General features: G+C 34.3%; 1 pseudogene; it reads right to left on the bottom strand.

Annotated features, from left to right (window-relative positions):
- Nucleotides 1-1,328: 1,328 nt before the first annotated feature.
- The window catches only part of LOC141562159 (cleavage and polyadenylation specificity factor subunit 6-like), a 28,611-nt pseudogene continuing 13,820 nt past the window's right edge, over nucleotides 1,329-16,119 (bottom strand).

Raw genomic sequence — 16,119 nt, 5'->3', positions numbered from 1 at the left:
TGTATGCATTGAACAAGATGACAATGGAAGAGCTTTCCAACCCACAAATTCTATAAGTCTGTAATTTTGGGAAGATTTTACACAAGGTGATAAAAATTGTTGACTGTGACCCCTCATGAAATAATCTATTAGGGGGCACAAGAATCTTTCAGGATCAAGAACATCCATAACCTTGGATTTGATGGATATTTTAATATGTTGAGGAAATGAAAAAATATTTTCTGAGAAATAGAAGGGTTGAGGATGCATAAATGTACTATAATTAGGAGATGCCAGAAAACAAAGAAAGAAGTATAAAAGGAATAGTGGATTCCAAAGACAAATAAATTATACCAACATTCATTGTTTGAAAGGTCAACTCTATCTGGAATCTCTTAAGTCAGCCTCATTCTCCTAGCTTTCTCATTTCTAGTCTCCACACTTCATTTATAACTCTTTCCCTTCTCTTTCATCTCATTCATTCATCTCTTTCCCGTTATAAACCATAGTTCCAAAAATAAGAACTCATTATGGTGAACCCCAAGAGACAGTCTCCATTCTTTCACTAGAAAATAGAGTAGCAAACTTGACTTGTAACAAGGGGGCTATTATCTGAGCATTTATAATTTCTTTATTACAAAGGAATGTAATATTGGAATTGTCTAGAATGGATTCGGCACCAAACAATATTTTGGAAAATCTGATGTGTTCTAGGGGGTTGATCTATTCTTCTGGTATGTAAAACTCTAGAAATCCTTCTGGCACCCTCACCATAATGAAAAACAACAACAACAACAGCAACAAAATATGAACCAACTGTTTGAATGTCTCCAGCTTCCCTCCTGCTGCAGCCACTACTAAAGAGTCCATATCTTGATTATGAAGATGACAATACACATGATTTTACTTTTTCCTATTAAACAGTTTATTACAACAAGATATCTATTGTAATCAAAAGTGATATTGTTTATAGACATAATATGAACATTTTAATAAGAAAAAATAATAAGCATTTACTTTATCCCCCCAAAAAATGCTTGCACATTAAAATGGTCAAATATATGTAACTAGTTATAAAACTACAGAAGAAAAACTTTTAAATTATACATGCATGTTTCAAAAAAACAGTTACAGCAACATAAAAAGTAAAACAGAACTATTGGTTACCATTTATGCAGATTTACTTTATTCAGATCTGTTCCTGTTCATCATCCATGAATCCTTACAAGTTCAGTGCAATCACAAGAAGCAAGCTGCTGGACAAGCATCATTTTCCTTCTTGAAGAATATTTCTTGTCTTCCTTCAGCTTCTCTTAACTATGGCAATATTCTTACTCTCTCTCATCCTCTCAGTAATTATCCCAATGTTTTTCTCATTCTCTGCTTCTCTCTATATAACAATCATCATGACAATTTCTGCTAGAAGATTTGTAATGTCTACTCTATTCTCTGGATCTATTGTGGTCCCTCTCTCTTGATCATTCATGTCTTGATCTAGCACCATAAGATTTGGACTAATTCTGTGGAAGTAATACTTCAAGAAGCTAATAAACATTTTGCAATCATCATCAGTAGATATTTTGGACTATTTAATTAAGGAAATAGCAGCTACCAATATCTTAATAGTACTCTCATAATCACCAACACTGACTGGTATCAGACACAGTTCTTAAAATGGCACTGCTTGAAATAGCCATTTCTATTCATGATTTCTTCAAACTTTGTTTCATGTAACGGCATTCTTACAACATCTATTTCTCCTCTATCATATGGAAGGCATCCACTATATAGATTGGTGGGTGGTAGACATAGCTGTCTGACATTGACATGCTACTGTTAATTGGTGGGAAAAGAAAGCTGAATTCACATGTGGAATTGGTGTATGGGGAGGGGAAAGATTGTACCTGGAAGTGGTCCAGAAAGATAAAGAAGAGAACCAGTGTAAGGGGTGGTCCCAGAGGATCAGGTGGGTGAACTGGAAAAAGGCCTGGAGATAAAGGTGATTCCTGGCCTGGAACTAGAGGTAGAGGACCAGGAAAAGACAGACTGGAGGCTGCCCAAAAGGCTGTTTTGGAAAAAGAACTGTTAGAGGAGGAAAATCACTTCAATAAACAGGCCCTTCTTATAGAAAAGGACTAGGAGATGGAGGATCTGGAGACATTAGTCAACGTAGAGTTTTGTCTAGCTTTTAGACCAAAAATGGGTATATTCTTTATGCTGTGCCTTATATACCATGGAATCCTAGTTTTCAGGAACAAAGATGCTTGACCAAATTTTCTGGGAAAGGTAGAAGTGGCCCTTTACTCCAACTGGTCAAGAAAATCTGTCCCCATTTGGAACAGCCTCTAGAAAATAGGCTCATTTTCTTCTATCTTGTAGAAGTGCTACATGCAAGATGGGGGGAGGGGGATTCTGGGAAGATGTTGGAGTGCATTAGTAAATTTCAAGCTCTCCCCATTTCCCCCACAAATAAAATAATTTTGCACCTCAGGGCAAACATAGACTAGTGAAAAATCAAGAAGACTTGGGGCAGAATAGGGATCCTCCTTATACAACCCAAGAAGATCTAAAGAAAGATCTCAGGTTGGGGATTAACCTGTCTGAAGTGCAAACACCTCCAGACCAGCTCTGCAGAAACTTGAAGTAGGTCCCCCTTGGAGCTAGCTGGGTGTGGTTGGACCCTCTGAAGGAACCACAGAGAGTTTCACTTCCTGGACTGTTTTTCAAGTCAGGGTCTGAATCCAGCAGGACTGAGTGAACCTCAGCTTATTAGCACTACCAGATCCATCTGTGCTACTAAGACACAGCCCTGGGGGAAAAGAAACCAGAACCTGGTGAGTGCAGAGGCAGTGGGATAAGGACACTGCTAGCTATGGGCACTTGCAGGAAGATGGAGCTCTTGATTTAGGGTTTCTGATCAGAGAGGAAAAATGAAAGGAAGCTTGAAGCACCATGCCTTCATCCCACAATTAGAAGTGCTTATACACATACCTCTTATTTTAAAAAATGAAACAGCAAATAAGAAAGAACCCCACCATTGAAACATATTATGGTGGGAATAGGGAAGACTGGGGTTCATCTTCAGAAAAGGACACATTAGTTATAAAAAATTTTTAAAAAAAGCTTCTACCACAAACAGTAATGTGAACTCAGAAAAGAATTTTAAAATCAAATTTGAGACGTTGAAGAAAAACAAATAAAAAATAAAAATAAAAACCATCCAAGAAAAACAAGAAGATTATTGGGGGGAAAGTTAACCACCTAACAAAGGAGTTACAGAGTCTCAAAGATGAAGATCAAAGATGAAAATAAATTATTTAAATAAATAAATTTAAATTTAAATAAATTTAAAATTATAATTGGGCAAGGGTAAGCCAGTGAAGCTATGAGAGACCAAGAAATAACAAAGCAGATTATAAAGAATGAGAAAATAGAACAAAATGTGAAACATCTTATAAGAAAAATGACACCAACCATTCTGGAGAGCAATTTGGAACTGTGCTCAAAAAGTTATCAAACTGTGCATATCCTTTGATCCAGCAGTGTTACTACTGGGCTTATATCCCAAAGAGATCTTAAAGAAGGGAAAGGGGCTCATATATGCAAAAATGTTTGTGGCAGCCCTTTTTGTAGTGGGTAGAAACTGGAAATTGAATGGACACCCATCAATTAGAGAATGTTTGAATAAATTGTGGTATATGATTGTTATGGAATATTATTGTTCTTTAAGAAATAACCGGCAGGATGTTTTCAGAAAGGCCTAGAGAGACTTACATGAACTGATTCTAAGTTAAATGAGCAGAACCAGGAGATAATTATACACTTCAACAACAATACTATATGAAGATCACTTCTGATGGATATGGTTCTCTTCAACAATGAGATGATCCAAATTGGTTCTAATTGTTCAGTAAAGAAGAGAACTAGCTACACCCAGCAAAAGAACTATGGGAAATGAGTGTGGATCACAAAATAACATTTCTACTTCTTCTGTTATTGTCTGCTTTCATTTTTTGTTTTCCTTCTCAGGTTATTTTTACCTTCTTTCTAAATCTGATTTTTCTTGTGCAGCAAGATAACTGTATAAATTTATATACATATATTGTATTTAACATATACTTTAACATATTTAACATGTATTGGACCATCTGCCATCTAGGGGAAGGAGTGGGGAGAAGGAGGGGAAAAGTTGGAACAGAAGGTTTTGCAAGGGTCAATGTTGAAAAATTATCCATGCATATGTTTTGTAAATAAAAAGGTATAATAAAAAAATAAAAATGACAGATCTGGAAAATAGATCAAGAAGAGAAAATATAAGAATAATTGGACTGCCAGAAAGGTGTGACCAGAAAGAGAACCTTGACACAATAATGCAGGAAATAATGCAAAAAAATTGTCCTGGAATGATAGAACATGAGAGGAAAGTAGAAATAGAAAACATCCACTAATCACCAACTCAAAGAAATCCTTTGTAGAAAACACACAGGAATATTATTGCCAAATTTTAAAGCCCCCAGATTAAAGAGAACATTTTGCAAGAAACAAGAAAAAAACAATTCAAATATTCTGGAGCTACAGTTATAATTATACAAGACTTATCAATAGCTACAATAAATAATTGGAGGTCCTGGAATCCTATCTACCAACAATCAAAATAATTAGACCTACGATCAAAAATATTGATCCAGCAAAATTATCTACAATTTTGAGTGAGAAAAAAATGGACACTTAATGATCTTTCTTTTGAACTACCTTATTTTTGATGTTATCTTAAGCATATAGCATACATTTCCCATGTAAAAATATAAACAATTTGTTCATGTTTAAACAATATTTTATATAATTTTATATAACATATTTTCAAATAACCAAATCTGAACTTAACAGAAAATTTAACATATAAAATATGTTATATAAAATTATATAAAATATTGTTTAAACATGAACAAATTGTTTATATTTTTACATGGGAAATGTATGCTATATGCTTAAGATAACATCAAAAATAAGGTAGTTCAAAAGAAAGATCATTAGAGTTAAGTTAAAAATAGTAATCATGTTATATAGATGAGGTGCACAGGAAGAATAGACATAGAGGATTTAGAGGGAGGGGGAAAGTTCATAGTTCTGAAAACCTACTCACATCAGGAATGGGTTCAGTAAGCAACACTAGATACACACACACACACACACACACACACACACACACATATATATATATATATATATATATATATATATATATATATACACACATATATATATATATATAATCATTAAGGGCATAGAACTCTCCAAAATTCATAAAGAAATAAGGGAGGATGCGAGGATGGAAAAGCAAAGGGCAAGCAAAGAATATAAGGAAGGGATCCTTGGATGGGGGAAGATTAAGTAATAACAAGGCAAGTTATAAAGAAGAATTTAATTAAAGACTTAGCAGGGATAGGAAAGACATGTCTGTGTATGTAGGGTATGTATATGTATGTTTATGTATGTATATATCTATCTATATATGTATATTATATAGATATAGATACATAAATATGTCATTTCTTTATTGTAGCTAGCTTGGAGGATAGGAGGATGAAAGGGAGGAAAAAGAATAAAGTAAATAAGGTGTGCATCAGAGAATGAAAAGACAATTTATAAGGAAGAAAAATGAACATTGATGAATATATTTTCTCCTACTAATATACATACTTTTTTGATATTTCTTTCTTTCTTATTGTTATATATTTTGAATCTTCCCTTATATTCTGCTGGGTACATAATAATGTTTTCTTTTGTTTTATTTTTGTATTACTTTTCTATTTTTTTCCTTTTTCCTTACTGTTTTTTTCAAATAAAATATTAAGAGAGAGAGAGAGAGAGAGAGAGAGAGAGAGAGAGAGAGAGAGAAATGTTACATACAAACTGCCTCCTGGAGACCCAGCTTTAACTTCCCCAGACATAAGTCTTGACTGTGTAGGTTTCCTGAATTGCATTTCAAATGGTCTTAAGAACTCTTTATTACAAAGTGTCACAACAAGATTTTGACCATGTAGTTCTCTTTTAGGCAACAGATCCATTAACTTTTTTTTAGAATGTTACAACATGTTGATGTTTCTAACATCAACAAGGGAAAACCCATTTGACCCATTAGCACAGTTTTCAAAAAACTTAATCTAATTCAGGCCAGTTTCAATAGACTTGTGATGGAGAGAGCCATCTGCATCCAAAAAGAGGACTGTCAGAGTTGAATGTGGATCACAATATAGTATTTTCAGCTTTTGTTCATAGTATTTTGTATTTTTCAGTATTTTGTTTGCTTTTTATTTTCTTTTTCATTTTTTTTCTTTTTGATCTTTTTTTTGTACAGCATGTTAAATGTGGAAGTACATATAGAAGAACTATACATGTCTAATGTATATTGGATTACTTGCTTTTATGGGAGGGGTTGGGGGAAGAGAAGGAGAAAAATTTGGAATGCAAGATTTTATAAGGTGAATGTTGAAAACTATCTTTGCATATATTTTGAAAAAAAATCTATTATTTAAAAAAAGAAGTCAAGTAAAAAAAATTAATCTCTAAAATATCATTTACTCCCAAAGATTAGACTGCTTTAGTTAAATCTTCATCAGTCTATCATGCAAGTTTTCTAATGTATAATGCAATTCTCTTTCTAGTATATTCACATACATACAGACACACACATATATAGATAGATATGTATGTATATATATATATGTGTGTGTGTGTGTATTGCGTATGTGTACATATATATTGAAAAGAGTATGTGTGTATGTATGTATGTATACATGCACAACATTTGGTGCTGATCCTTTATCTATATTATCGCCAACAGATAGTTACAGAACATCCATATAATCCTGATCCTCCAAAAAAGGGTATATCTATAGCAATCTAGTCTTTGACAAACCCAAAGATACAAACATTAGGGATAAAAATTCATTATTTGGAAAAAACTGTTGGGAAAACTGGAAATTAGTATGGCAGAAATTAGATATGGATCCACACTTAACACCATATACCAAAATAAGATCAAAATGGGTCCATGATTTAGGCATAAAGAATGAGATCATAAATAGATTAGAGGATCAGAGAATAGTCTACCTGTCAGACCTGTGGAGGAGGAAGGAATTTATGACCAGAGGAGAACTAGAGATCATTATTGATCACAAAATAGAAGATTTTGATTACATCAAACTAAAAAGTTTCTGTACAAACAATACTAATGCAAACAAGATTAGAAGGGAAGTAACAAATTGGGAAAATATTTTTAAAGTTAAAGGTTCTGATAAAGGTCTCATTTCCAAAATATATAGAGAACTGACCCTAATTTATAAGAAATCAACCATTGTCCAATTGATAAATAGTCAAAGGATATGAACAGACAATTCTCAGATGATGAAATTGAAATTATATCCACTCATATGAAAGACGTGTTCCAAATCACTACTGATCAGAGAAATGCAAATTAAAACAACTCTGAGATACCACTACACACCTGTCAGATTGGCTAAGATGACAGGAACAAATAATGATGAATATTGGAGGGGATGTGGGAAAACTGGGACACTAATACATTGTTGGTGGAGTTGTGAAAGAATCCAACCATTATGGAGAGCAATTTGGAACTATGCCCAAAAAGTTATCAAACTGTGCATACCCTTTGAACCAGCATTGCTGCTATTGGGCTTATATCCAAAAGAAATGTTTGTGGCAGCTCTTTTCATAGTGGCTAGAAACTGGAAGATGAATGGATGTCCATCAATTGGAGAATGGTTGGGTAAATTATGGTATATGAAAGTTATGGAATATTATTGCTCTGTAAGAAATGACCAGCAGGAGGAATAGAGAGGCTTGGAGAGACTTGCATGAATTGATGCTGAGTGAAATGAATAGAACCAGAAGATCGCTGTACACTTCAATGTTGTATGAAGATGTAATCTGATGGAAGTGGATATCTTTAACATAAAGAAGATCCAATTCACTTCCAGTTGATCAATGACGGACAGAAACAACTACACCCAGAGAAGGAACACTGGGAAGTGAATGTAAATTGTTAGCACTACTGTCTATCTACCCAGGTTACTTATACCCTCGGAATCTAATACTTATGTGTAACAAGAAAATGGTATTTACACACATATATTGTATCTAGGTTATATTGTAACACATGTAAAATGTATGGGATTGCCTATCATCAAGGGGAGGGAGTAGAGGGAGGGAGGAGATAATGTGGAAAAATGAATACAAGGGATAATGTTATAAAAAATTAATCATGCATATATACTGTCAAAAAATTTATAAATAAAAAAAAATCCTGATCTTCTGGGGAATCTCCATTATTTGCATAGAGAGATGACATCATCATACAAATTTATCTGATCATTGCCACAATAGTTAGCTTCTTGATTGAAGCTAACCAAACTCCTCATTCACACCCACATAAATGTCTATGTGATCCACACTTTCCACTACTTTCCCTTGGCTGCTGCCACCACCACAGCTATAATAACCTGCCACAGCTGCATCCACAACAGTGCACAGGTCATTCTAGCATCTGGAACAGGTATAAAGAGGAATGGTAAAGTATGCTGTTTTATGTTTTATTTGGTTTTTTTTCCTCTAAATACTACAAAAAAATACTGAAATGGAATAAAAACTCTCCTATGATTAGCTACCTGATTAATCCATACAAACACTGATATCTTTGCACCTTTACAAATAATGTACTTTAGATTTATTATATTGTTTAAATCCTTATAATATTCCTGTGAGAAATCTTCTACCTTTACTCTGAAATAAGTTTCATCAAAATAGAAACACTGTCCTACAAAGAATCTCTCCCTTTGTTTCATAACCAAATGACTGATTCATTTGTTTTTTGTTTCATCTCTTTGAATTTCTTAGGCTATACTGCTATATGAGTCTGACAAAGCCAAGTATGGTATGAATTATTTGTTTTTCAGAGGATCTCATTTATGAAACTTTACTTTCTCTGGGATATTTTGCCAGATTAAGTTAAGAAAAATGAGATGAGATCCCTCCCTTCTATCTTGTCCATCACTCTGACTCCCCAGAGCAATCCTGACTCAAGCTATCATATCAGCCACTTGGCCATGTGCTTTCATTCACAGTTGCCTCTTCACAAATATTTGAGCAAATATGTCTCTTAATATAAAGGACATTCAGGGGTTAGTAACTTTTTTTTTCTTTTGGAGACTGAGATTCTCTCTCAACAAGGCTGGAAGTGAAGTGGCCATTCCTGGGCTAAACCTCAGTACTGATTATCACAGGAGTTTTAAGCCAGTTTTTTTCTATCTGTTATTGGTAGCTCCTCCTGAGGCAACCTTGTGGTCTTTTCCTTCTAGCAACTCATACATTGACAACAGCATGAATACTCAAACAGTTTCAGCCCTGCTGCAACTTAGAACCTGAACCCAATGGGATTCACTAATCTTAGCCTCCCTTAGTATCAGGGCTAACAGGTATCTGTCATCATGACTGGCTGTGTTAGCAACCTTCTGAAGCATCAGTCCAAGGATATTATCCCTATTGAAGAGAAAATGGTATATATCCTCTTTCTGTCATTCCCACTCTTCATGCTCACACCCTGTCCATTGTAGATACTCAAAAATACATTCTTTGGATAGATCAATGTGGATATTTGCACCAATTCCAAATAACCCAAGAGAGGCTATTTTTATACCCATCTTTCCTTTTTAAAATATGTGTAGACAATGTTTCTCATGAAGAGTAAAATGTCTTACTTAGGATCACAGCACCCAGTTCAACTGATATAAATATCTATTATCTTGCTTCATCCTTAAAACATATTGGTGAGGTAGGTAATAGCAGAATTAAATATGCCAAATTGACAGATAAGGAAACTGAGAATCAAAATTCAAGTGGTTTGCCCAAGATCACATTTACCCAAAAAAAATTTAAATGATGGCAAATCTCCCCATAGCTTGAACAGCTGCAATTAGAAAAGTTCTCCTTAATGGAAACTGAGTGGATACCCATCAGTTTGAGAATGGTTGAATAAGTTATGGCATATGGATGTAATGTAATATTATTATTCTATAAAAAACAATCAACAGAATCATTTCAGAAAGACCTGGAGATGCTTACATGAACTGATGCTAAGTGAAGTAAGTAGAACCAAGAGAACATTGTATACAGAAACAAGAAGATTATGTGATAATTTACTTTGATGTTCTTGGCTTTTTTCAACAATTAAGTTATTTAAGCCAATATCAATAGACATGATGGAGAGCGCCATCCACATCCAGAAAGAGGATTATGGGAACTGAATAAGGATCACAATATAGTATTTTCACCTTATTTGTTGGCATTTGCTTGTTTTTATTTTCTTTTTATTTTCTTTTTTGAACTGATTTTTCTTGTGTAGCATGATAAATGTGGAAATATGTTTGGAAGAATTGCACCTGCTTAGCCTATATTGGATTACTTATTATCTAGGGGAGGGAGCAGATGGGGAGAGAGGATGAAAAATTGGAAAACAAAGTTTTGGAAGGATGAATGTTGATATATTTTGCATGTATTTTGAAAATAAAAAGCTATTATTTTAAAAAGAAAAGAAAAGAAAAGTTCTCCTTTAAACCAAAGAAAGGGCAAGGTCCAGTCCAGGGAATTTTATTCAGTGGACTCCCACCCACCAGGGAAGAAAAAGTCTGAGAAATTATTTGGGTATTATGCATTCAGTCATAGAATCATGTTAAAGTGGAGTGAGTTCAATAGGACAAAAGTTCAAATTCCACCTTTGACAATTTATTACTTATGTGATTTTGGACAAGTCTTAAATAACCTCATATGTAAAGTTAGAGAGATGGGTTTGATAAACTCCAGCATCCCTTCCAGCTCCTGGTCCATGATCCATCCTATCACAAATAAATTTCCATACAAAGAACTGTGATAGGCACTTATTAGATTATGAAAAAGAGTCAGAAACAGATCACAATTGTCTTCAAAGATATTATGACCCATAGAGAGAGAATATTATGACCTATATGGGGAGAATAAGACAAGCACATTTTCTATAATAGTCTTCCTAAAGGAAAAAATAAGAGATATACAAATGACTCTAGTTTAAGATAAGAGGTGATAAGTGCCAATCAATAAGCATTAATTAACCATTTACTATGTGCCAGATTCTGGAAATATAAACACCAAAATGAAATAATCATAATCCTAAGGGAACTAAAATCTGAATGGGTAAAGAACATGAAAAAATATAAATGCACGGAGTAAACAAAATAACGTATGGAGGAGGGTAGAATTGGAGCTGAGATCTGAAAGAAGATTGGAATTCTAGGATCATAATAGAAGTATAAACAAAATATTTTAGTAGTTAAGAGGAGAAAAAGAGCACATCTACTTTAGAAAATGGGAAAGGCTTCTTAGTGGAGGTGACATTTAAGAATGGGGTAGGATTTTAAAGCAAAAATGAAGCCAGGAGAACAAGCCAAGTGTAGTGAATGATAAAATAAAAGATCCAGAGGTGAGAGTGAACCTGATATATTTAGGCATGATAAATGGGCCAGTTCACTGGAGTGAGGTTTGATATAAGAGAAAAAATCCTGAAAGAATAGTTGAGGCCATGAGAGAGCCTTGGGAGAGGTAGAGAGGCTTTAATGATAGACTTAGGAATGTAGAACTCTTGAAAATAATGGAATGCTTTCAGATAGGATATGCTATGCAAAAGATACCATAATAATAATTTTATATACAATAATCTTTAGTACAAATTTCAATATTATTCTAAAAGACATTTTTCATCCTCTCAATACTATGGAAAAACCCAAAATAATTTTCAATAGTTTATTTAAACATTGAAAAACATGAAATTTGTTTTTAAACTCCTAAAAAAGTCGATTATTGCTTCTTCATCTTTATATGTGTGTATTGTGCATATATTGATAAGTATCAAAATAAATAAACATATATAGATTATATAGAGAAGCACCACAGATGGTTTATTGAATGTGTTGTGCTTAGATATTGTGTGAATACAAGGTACATATAACAGAAGTCTGATAATGGTATTTTTACTTCATTACTTCATCGATATGTTATTATGCCATCCAAATGTTCTCTCTTTGATCTGGGAAGCTTAATGTTATACAATCTTATACTCCCAGAATGCCAGAGATGAAAGGGATCCTAAAGATGTTCTTATATGCTTTCATTTTGCTATTGTTGTTTGTTCATCCTTCATTCTCAAAAAATATCAATAATATGAAGAAAGCAATGTCTTTACTTGCCTGTAACTTGGATTTAAGTGAGGTAGAGATGTGAAAATTCATCAGCTTCAACTCTCCCTTCCAAAATCATCCAAATCCAATGAAAAGACAAAAATCAAGAAAGCCAGTAATGGCCCAGGATGCAGTGGGTGACTTTCTAAAGTCTTTTGTAGCTCTCCATTTATCTGAGGCAAGGCCCATGTAGTGACTAAGGGCCAGGTAAGAAATGACACAAAAAATGGCCTAAAATGCCATCAGAAAAGAATCAGTCTGGGAGGGGAACACCCTCAGAGTTTCTGACCAGAACAAAAAAACATTGCTAAGTATATTAATTCAGAGCCTTCAAATCCCAAATAATGACTATCTCATTTTACTTAGGAGAGAACAACAAAACCAAGAAAAGTATTTTGCTTAAGATAGCTACATACAGAGGGAACCAGGACTTGAAGCAAAATGTGTTGATATTAGGTCCAATACTACATCCACTAATTTTCTCTATTATGACTATATCAGTTATACTATCTGTCTCATTCTCAGATTCAGAGCTGATTCTAAGCTGAAATCTCTATTTGAATCAGAACCACTTATTTTAACAAAGGCTAAGTTCACCACCATAATTTCCTTTTGCTCCCAGAATTAATTAATTGGTGCCACTGTCATTCATTTTCTGAGCTTTTCATTGTCCCACACCAATTTTTTTAAGAGCCAAAGGCTCTACTTCTTCCATTCTAGTGAAAAGAAAAGTCGCCTGCTATACTGAAGATGTCTTGATTTCCTTCCTATCCTGAAACTTGCTGTGAAGTAATAAGTAAATTTTTTTTATCTTTCTGTGGACTCTTGTTGCTGCATTGAGAACTCTAGAAGAAAGGCAATAATGCAGAGAAGATGCTGCATTTGTGTGCTCTTATACAAGCATAAATTATCTCCTGAATTTTTTTAACTTCAATCTCTTTTATTTGTTTTTAATAGTATTTTGTTTTTCTAATTACTTGTAAAAGCAAATTTAACACATTTTAAAAGATTTTGAGTTCCAAATTTTCTCCCTTCTCCCCCTCCTTAAAAAGATAAGAAATTATATCTATATATGTGTATGTGTGTGTGTATGTATATATTTACATATATATAATATATATATAATACATTCACATAATAATGATGTTCTGCCAAAAGAAACAGACCAAAAGAAGGAACACACACACACACACACACACACACACACACATAAAAATAAAGAAACCTAAAATAGTATACTTCAATTTGTATTCAGACTCCATCAGTTTTTTCTTTGGAAAAGCATTTTTCCATCATGAGTCCTTTAGAATTATTTTGGATCATTGCATTGCTAAAAAAAAAATTAAGTTATTCAAAGCTGATCATCATACCATGTTGTTATTATAGTATGGAATGTTCTTCACTTTGCATCAGTTCATGTAAGTCTTTCTTAACTTGTTTTCTGAGATATAGTATATGTTTCAGGATGATCAACTGGATCTTCTTTCAGGCTAGGGTATGTTTGAGGTTCCCTTAGCTTATCTTTTGACCTTTGTTTCCCTGGCTATGTATAATCACCCTTGAGAGAGCTACTTTTTTGTATTTTGTCCAAATTATTTCTTGTCTCCCTTCACAGGAACATTTAAAACACAGAGGATAATAGGATAATAGGTTTAGAACTACAAAAGATCTTAGAGACCAAAAAGTTCGACCCTCTTCATTTTAGAGAGAAGGAAAATAGTTCACAGAGAGGTTAAACAGAGTTCCTAGGGTCACAAAGCTAATAAGTGTCTGAAGCAAAATTTGAATTTTCTTCCTTACTCCAGTCCAGTGCCATGGGCACTTTGCCATGCTGCCATGAGATGCCCATTCATGTGAGATAATTAAAGGGAGCAAGGGACCAAACTCAGTTTTCCCTTGTTCCTCTGGTTCTATGAAATATTTAGACTCACCCAAAGGTCTATAAAACGGTGCATACCCTTTGATTAAGCAGTGTCACTCTGAGTCTGTATCTCAAAGAGCTTATAAAAGAGGGAAAAGGACCCACATGTGCAAAAAATGTTTGTAGCAGCTTTTTTTGTAGTGGCAAAGAACTGGAATTTGAGTGGATTGTCAGTTGGGGAATGACTGAATAAGTTATGGTATATAAATAAAATGGAATTTTATTGTTCTATAAGAAAGGACAAGCAGACTGATTTCAAAAAAGCCTGGAAAGGCTTACATAAACTGATGTTGAGTGAAAGGAAAAGAACCAGGAGAACACTGCATACAGTTTCAGCAAAATTATATATGATGATCAGCTAATGGACTTGGCTCTAATAGACTTGGGATGAAATGCTATTTGCATCCAGAGAGAGAACTATGGAGACTGAATGTGGATCAAAGTATAGTATTTTCACCTGTTTGTTTGCTTTTTCTTTCTAGTGGGTTTTTTCTCCTTTCAGTTTGATTTTTCTTGCACAACATGACAAATATTGAAATATGTTTAAAAGGATTTCACACATTTAACCTATATCAAATTGCTTGCTGTTTTGGAGAGGAGAAAAGGATAAGGAGGAAAAATTTGTAACACAAAGTCTTACAAAAATGAATGTTGAAAACTATTTTTACATGAATTTAGGGAAAAAAATACTATTGAGAAAAAAAAGATGCCTCTGAAAAGGCATTGATATCATTGATATCATTGATATCAACTCTTAATTGTCATGAGGTGGACAGAAATATGAATGAGCTTGGACCCAAATGACTCAAGCCTCCATCCATCCCAACCCAAACATATCCCAGCTCTCCTTATGCTAGCCATGATCATGAAAGTCAAGTTTCATCACCTTTTCCCTAGTCTTGTCTACCCTTTAGAGGAAGTAGTGAACAGAAAAGAAGAAAAGGTATACATGCATCCCCATTGAAACCTCTAGAGAGACATAAAGAAGACACACAAAACACCAAATATTGGACAGTTTCCATGTGTCATGTGGAAGGCCTTTGCTCTTTTGTCTTCAAGATATTTAGATCTCCATTCTGCTGTTACATATGTCACCAAGCAGAGCAGGGAAGACCACAATACCATCAGCTCTCAGTGCTGGGCTTCCCTTTCTCTATACCTAGCAAGTAGTCCCCCCACTGAAGGACTAATAATTGCTGTCAGATGCCTCCTGCAACTGTCAAGATCTATGTGAAGTAAATGCCCCTTAGGTGTTACCAACCCACTCCCCCTAACATCCCTCCTATTACACTGCTAACTAGGGAGGAAGATGATCCTCTGAATAATCAGCAGCTGTATAATCGAGACTGAAGTAGTCCTGAGGTCCTACTTTCCCCTGGCAGATTTCAACAATGCCATACTTAGGAATTACAGTGGAGCCTCCCCATTGCTGTCTTTTGGTTTAGATTAAACCTTGAGATAGTTTGCCAAGTTTCAAACCCAGCCTAGGATCACGCATTGTATGTTTTGAGCTGGATTTGAACTTTATGAGGTGCAAGTTAATTTGCATTTGGCAAAATGCAATTTCCTGTTTCTAAGAAAAAAGGCCTTAAAAGATTTATTTAAGAGACACAAATGGCTTCCTGGACATCAAATAGCTCTTACAAAGCAATATTTTAATAAGTTAAGTGTAAATGAATTGAAAACATATGGATTCGATTTCCCTTGAACTACAGATGGGTTTAAAAATTAACAGGGAAAATGGCTTGGCACAGGGACCTTAGGGTTTTCTTGAACCAAAACATTTAGGAAAATAGATCAAGATGTTAGACAACCCCCCCCCCCGCACAATTCACTAGGGTTCCCCCAACCATGATTGTATATTTTTAAGATTCTTGCACTCTAAACAAGAGGAGAATTTTAAGCTGGCTCCAACTGGTAGGTCTCTCTTCTCCT

This window comes from Sminthopsis crassicaudata, chromosome 3 (genome assembly GCF_048593235.1).
Source record: "Sminthopsis crassicaudata isolate SCR6 chromosome 3, ASM4859323v1, whole genome shotgun sequence".
Lineage (NCBI taxonomy): Eukaryota > Metazoa > Chordata > Mammalia > Dasyuromorphia > Dasyuridae > Sminthopsis > Sminthopsis crassicaudata.
The sequence above is the reverse complement of the archived record's forward strand: the minus strand, read 5'-3'. Positions and strand labels throughout refer to the sequence as shown.